This window comes from Salvia hispanica, chromosome 4, assembly GCF_023119035.1.
Source record: "Salvia hispanica cultivar TCC Black 2014 chromosome 4, UniMelb_Shisp_WGS_1.0, whole genome shotgun sequence".
Classification (NCBI taxonomy): domain Eukaryota; kingdom Viridiplantae; phylum Streptophyta; class Magnoliopsida; order Lamiales; family Lamiaceae; genus Salvia; species Salvia hispanica.
In genome coordinates, this window is record NC_062968.1 from 15,630,313 (window position 1) to 15,637,181 (window position 6,869).

Sequence of the window (6,869 nt, forward strand, 5' to 3'; positions counted from 1 at the left end):
TCAGTATTGATCGTAGACCGACAATAGAGTATCGACCCCTCTCAAGTGATGACTGAGACATACCCGGAGAGGGTAAGAGGGGACAAGATATAATTATTTTTATAATTATTTTCCTTATTAACAAATCCCTACCATTATCAGACCTAAGGATTTTAATAGAGGTTTGAAACTGAGTCTGAATCATAGTAAAAAAGAGAGTAAATTTTTCAAAAATCTCAGATTTATTTCTCAAAAATACACCCATGTTAATCTAGTGCAATCATCCACAAAAATAAAGAAATACTTTAAACCATGATCACCAGTAATGGGCGCAGGGCCCCACACATCAGCATGCACTAAGGAAAAAATGTCCTTAACCCGAGTATCACTAGATTTAAAGGATTGTCTATGGTTTTTGGCCAAAACACATGACTCACAAGTAATATCTTTAAACTTAGAAAACTTAGAAAACAAAAGTTTTAAATAACCCGAAGATGGATGCCCCATTCTGCGGTGCCACAACCAAGCTTCTCTATCAGCAGATCCGTGAGCAAGCATCGCGGTGCCACCTTGTTGAGTAATCTCATCCACATAGTAGAGGTCTTGACGCTTAGTGCCACGCCCAATTATCCTCCTCGTCCTGATATCCTGTAATACACAAAAATTTGGATGCATCAATAGAGTACAATTTAACTCTTTCGTAACATGGCTAATGGACATGAGCTTATGAGATAATTTGGGCACATAAAGGCAATTAGTGAGTTTTAAGGTGGGAGAAATCTCAATGGTCCCACTCCCACTAACAACAGTCAATTCCCCATCTGCAGTTTGTATCAAACTCTTTGAAGCCTCAGTAAATGCAGAGAAATCATTTTTATCGTACGACATTGTATCTGTGGCTTCACAATCAAATATCCATCCACTCTCCTTAGGGTCATTTTTACTTTGGGCCATACATGCTATAGAAATTTTTTCTAGAGGTGCAAAACGATTTGGGCTTAAAAAGGACTTTTCATGCAATATAGGGGCAGTTTTTCGGATTTTATGAGGCTGGGGACCTATTTGCAATTTACTAGGACTATTATGCATAGAACCAATAACACAAGGACTGGCTCATAAATATTCATATCATGAGGTCTTTTACTTAACATTGGCAAAACTGAGGGGGCAATGCAGCAAATTCAACATTTTAAATTGGGGATTAGGGTCGCCACACCCCAATCCGCCGTTACCTCCGATAGAACTCCCCCTCCGTTCGGCGAATGCGGCCTCTCCGATTCGCTGGTCCGCCGCTGCCGCCACCGCCCTGCTGTTGGGTGGCGTCGCCCGCTCTCCCTCGGGCATTCACCGCCTCTCGGTTTCCGGCGGTTTCATGGAATAGGCCACCTCCTTCTCCGATTCCAACTGCGAGTCGTGCTCTCGCCTTTTGGCCTTCATCCCACCAGTCACCCTACGAGGAGGAAGCAATTTTCCTTTGTGTGTCTCGGTTTTTGACAGTTGGAGCACCATAATTTGGATTTGTCAGGTTTGAGCCCTCCTCGGCGGTTTGGTGGTGGCGCGGCGGCTCGCGGTGGTTGGGTTTGATGTTGTGGTGTTTGATTTCGGGCTGCGAATCCCAGCCCTATCCCGCCCGGTGATGAGCCATCGTTGGTTGCGCCGGTTGGGTGATCTGAGTTTGCTGCCGGCGCATTGATCTTCAGTCGGGTAGCTTCTTGTTTCACCCATCCGTATGCGGTCTCGGCTGAGGGCAGTGGGGATTCTTTTAGAATATCTCGTCGAATCCCATCATTCAATCCCGTTAGGAACTTGAACAAGCGCTTCGTTCCTATATACGTCCTGAACTGACCGACGCCTTTATCGCAACAGTCGATTGGGCATTGGTGGCATCGATCAATCTCGATCCAGAGCCCATGTAGATGGCGCCAGTAAGTCTCGAGCTCTTGTTCACCTTGGACCATTTTCCCAGCCTTCTCTTCTAGATCGTAGAGCAGGTACGGATCCGAGACGTTTTCGAACGTGACGGATAGGCTCTCCCATAGAGCCTGTGCAGTGTGGTGGTGAGCAAAATCTATGACAATTTTTGTATTGATATTGTCGAGTATCCATGAAAAAACAATCATGTTGGATTCTTCCCACTAGGTGTAGCCCTTCTCCCTGGTTCCGGTGGTCTTGGTACACCCGTGATATGTCGGTTTGCCCGTCTGCCGACAATCGCAATCTTCATTAGTTTCTTCCAAAGTGGGTAATTTGTCCCGTTGAGTCTGACTGCTAGAGTAACGTTTTTACTCATCTTTAACCTCGTATCGCCGAGGTTTGGCTTTTCTTCGTCATCTGACATTTTGTGATGCAGGCAGATTGAAGCCTTTTGGCCGAGATATTGGTGTTTTTCAGGCTATGATGAATTCGTTTCTGAGCCTTTGCTCCGATGCCATGATAAAAGGAAGAGATTTCTATTTCATTCAAAAGTGTATATTACAGTCTAGGTTACACGCCTCTTTTATAGGCTAAACAATGGCTAAACATGGTAAGGATTCTCCTCCAATTATTTTCTTAATTACACGCTAATTCCTTAATCACGAGATTCTTTCTTGATTGCTACTCCACTAATTGATTTCTTTCCAACAATTATGATTTAAATTATAAATAACTTCAATAAAAATAAAAGTGTGACGATAGTCGGCCCTCCCATGAGATCCTCTATCTCATAATTTTGTGTCTCACAATGTCCCACAAATAATTTATCTATTTTAATAACATTTATTTTGAAATAATTTTTTTTATTGCACTATACATTATGATTAATGTTATAGTAAAAAATAATTATAATTCTAAAAAATTACACAATATTTAGGAATATTTGGGTTAAAACTAATTCTCTTTGTTGATTATTCTAAAAATGGTGTACTACAATTTTTTAAAAATTCTACTTTTTTGTAAAATATTGAAATTATTATTGAGTGAATTCCCTTATCAATGAATCATGACTTAACTAATTTTGATTGACCATCAATATCAATCCAAATTTCATCACACTTTGGATGGCCCAAATCCCGAGCACGATCACATCTAATCATATCGGATTCATTTTAGTCCGTTTTGTGCGGATAATTGTGGTGACATATCATTGGCTGACCAAACACACACTCCTATAAAGCATGAGCATCAGATAATAATGCAACCATTTCTTTTCTTTACGAGTAGACCAACACCACAACCATTCATCAAGCACTACATGTGATCAATGATCAAGCCCACATATTACGCTCACTTAACAACAAAACAAAATATACAAAACCCCCCAAATCATTTCCACAAATCCAATCTTTGAATTTCTTTATTTCATCTCATAACTAACTTATGTGATTGTTTACACAGTCACTTAACGCTAATATAGAGTAAAGTACAGAACTTCCATTCCTTTCCCATCTTCATTACGTACTCAACATAAAAGCACTCTTCCGCTTAGCTCAATGTTCTAAATTCACATTTTTCCTTTGAAATCTGTATTAGTGTCTAAGTCTACTAGTCCGTTTTCATGATAGGAGACGCGCTTACTTTGTGCATACGCCTTTTATATTAACTACAGAACTTCCATTCCTTTCGCATCTCTATTCCATACTCGACATAAAGCACACTTCTGCATAGATCATTATTCAAAACCCGCGTTTTCTTTGAAATCTTTATCAGCGTCCAACTCTACTAGTCCGTTTTCATGATACGAGATGCGCATTCTTTGTGCATATGCCTTTGAAATTTAACTGCAAAACATCCACTCCATACTGGACATAAAACGCATTCTTCTGCTTAGTTCAATGTTCATAATCTGCAATTTTCGTGTCAAATATTGCAAAATGATCATAGCAGGGTGATTAGTGCTTCACCTAATGGTGATTGTCAATCTGGGGATTACGGTGCTGCCGGAACAGGCACGAAGAGCTTGTCGGTGAAGTCTCCAGGGACTTGTCCAGTTCCAGCAACAAACTGAGAGGCTGGTTTTATTAGCAGAAGCCTCAAATAAGGTAGACAGATAATTAAGATACAATAAAAACATTTCAAGTTTCAGTTTGTGGTAAGCCTTTGTTTACTAAGAATTTGAATGTCCTTTTCTTTGTTCTGTCAAACATTGTTCTAGACTTTTAGTCCATTTTTGTGTTGAACTTGTTGCAAAAATGTAGTAGCACTATATAAAGATTAATTTTTGCATCAAGAATAGAAGTATTATTATTATTATTATTATTTTACACTCCCTTGAGTCTGATTGGGGTTTTTGCCAAAATTGATTACGGAGTATTATCTTGAGTGACCCACAAACCTGAAATTACACTGATACATTATAAAAAATACAACAATACATGATTAATAACATGCATATTTTATCAAGGGAAAAAATGGTTATTCATCCATAACAATTGGCATATTAGACTACTACAACAGTTCAGGTTGAATGGTTGTTTCAGATGGGAGATTCTTCAGTTGAAGTGATCAAGAATCTCCAAGATTATAACATAGCCAATGTTGTTTGCTTTTCACTATGCATTTTAAGGATTCAAGAAACTTCATTAGGAAGTAAAATTAGCTTTATATAGAACGTTTACAGCAAAACAAATGAGGAGATCTTCAAGTTTGAACTGAAGTTCATTCATTTCCTCTCATTCTTGGAATAGAACCTGAGCAGGACGTAGAAGAAAAGGCGATACAGCTAGCACGCCCCAGGCGAGCAGTATGCTGATGGATTGTCATGAGCACTGTGCTGCCTCCTCTGGCTTGTGGATTCTCCACGACGATGGCTTGTGGATTATGTCAACACCAGTAGACACCCTTCTCTTGTCCCTTCATTCCCTATGTATGTCTGCATAATGCATTGCACTCTGCCATAAACAGTTGCGATGTGAGAGAAAGGGACAGAGACAGAAAGTGAAGGCAAAAGGCAGCAACTACTCACTGTTAAACCAAGCTGATTGACAAGCTCAACAACTCTCTTCTTCTTCTCAGCTGTGGAGATGGATGGTGGAAGCCTCAGTTCTACAGCAAACATGAATGTCTCAAAAACAGTGAGCACAGGAAAGGGCTGATCATATTGCATCACATAGGATGAGATCATCTTCATATAGCTTGCTGTCACCTGCAAAAAGAAAACACAATTAACATTGTATACAGTGTGTTTGGTGTGAAGGTATGTAAGTATCTTGAGAGGCTTACTGCTTTCCCATCTATCTTGACATGGCCTTTGAGGCGTCAAGAAACATCGACTCCCCCACCCTGCTGGGCCCCATGATCTCGCCCTTCATCGCCTGCCCAGAGATGTCGTTGAGCAGATAGGTCTCCTTGGTGATCCACACCCCATATTTTTTTTTTTTTTTTAATTTTCTTGAACACACTGTATGATAGGTTTGTGAACTCGAGGCCATGGCCGGGGACCAGCTCTCGTGTTGCCTGCCTTGCTACGTGCTTGCCCAAAGCTTCCTGCTCGAGTGCTCACACGCGTACCTTACCATTGAGAGAGAGGGAGAGAGAGAGAGAGGGCTCCTATAAATGGGAGGTGGGAAAGTGGGACGATGAAATTGAAAGAAATGGTTTATGGAAGGTTGCAAGGGTAGGCATAAGGGTGTGGCTGTCATTTCCGAAGGCCTACTTTGATGTTGCGGGAAGATGCATTCTTGATACATCATTATGCATTGTTAATGGATTTAGATTTAAAATTAGTGTGTGGGATTGAGAGATTCTTGAATTGCTTGATTTTGGAGTCACATGGGATGTTGATTTGTATGGCGAGTTGCTGAAAATATGAACTTGTTTGTGGCTGTAATAACGTAGTATTATATGAAGTATTATATGCATACATCATTTCAAAGATGCAAGATGCACACGAAGCTTACTCATTGTCTTTCAGGATGACGGCTTACTTCAATAAGGTCGGCTGGCCAGAAAAGGCACCAACGGCCGAGCAAGACAGAAAGGAGTTTATAGCATCTCTTCACAAGCGAAAGACTGAGCTGTTTATGGCGCTTATTGAGAAGAAACCGCTGCCCCTTCGACCTGGTGTTGCAAAGTAGGGATCTGGACTGCAAAAATGCATGTGAAGTAGCTGAGTTTTCGAGCATTTCAGTAGCTACCTTTTCAAGATTCGTATACTGAACTAAAAAATGGAATGAAGAAGTAAACAAAAAATTAACTAGTGATAAAGTAAAAAAAAATTACTCTTGTTTAGCATATGAAAAAAGAACATGGGCCGCAGCTTCAAGATTCGAAAAAAAAAAAAATTAGTCACTGTTTAGTTTATTAAAAATCACACAGAACCCGCTAGCTACAAGTTTCGAACCCCCTTACCTCTAGCTTGGAAGTCAGGGTTGTCAACCAACTGTATTATTTTTTTTATAGGAATATGATCAATGTATTAAAACTGTATTGAAGCCGTGTTGAGGAGTTTTGAGTTTGTACAATATATAAGTTTGCATTTTATCACTGCCCATATATTATATATACTAAAAACGAAAAATTGTTGGGGGTTTGAACCCCATGACACCACTTAGGTCCGCCTCTAGTTGTGTTGTCATTGAAGACAGTGGGATTGGCCTTGCAGCTGCCAAAGCTGCCGGAATGAAGTGCATTGTCACAAAGAGCGGGTAACCTCGGTTCTTCTCGCGAGGTTTTGGGACTAGTAGCATTGTCTTTGGTCTAACGATTGAGAAGTTAATGCGTTTTTGTTGAAATTCCTAACTCAATTACTTCATAATTAAGAAGTGGTGATGAAGGTGCTGCATCACCACCTTATCTTGGTGGTGTAAATTTGTGAGTAATTCATGGCTAAGAAGGTAGCCACATTTGCACTACATCAAGCGGTAGTATTTTGTGGGTGGCATTTGAAGACTTCCTCATTAAGTATAAAGTGA

The 6,869-nt window shown here is 40.3% G+C and overlaps 1 long non-coding RNA gene across 1 annotated transcript; it reads right to left on the reverse strand.

The window, feature by feature from the left end:
* Positions 1-4,538: 4,538 nt before the first annotated feature.
* Positions 4,539-5,784, reverse strand: LOC125222165. Its single transcript, XR_007176484.1, has 2 exons — positions 4,922-5,784; positions 4,539-4,847 (listed from the first exon to the last, which is right to left on the reverse strand). It is a non-coding gene; the product is annotated as an uncharacterized LOC125222165 (long non-coding RNA).
* Positions 5,785-6,869: the final 1,085 nt, after the last annotated feature.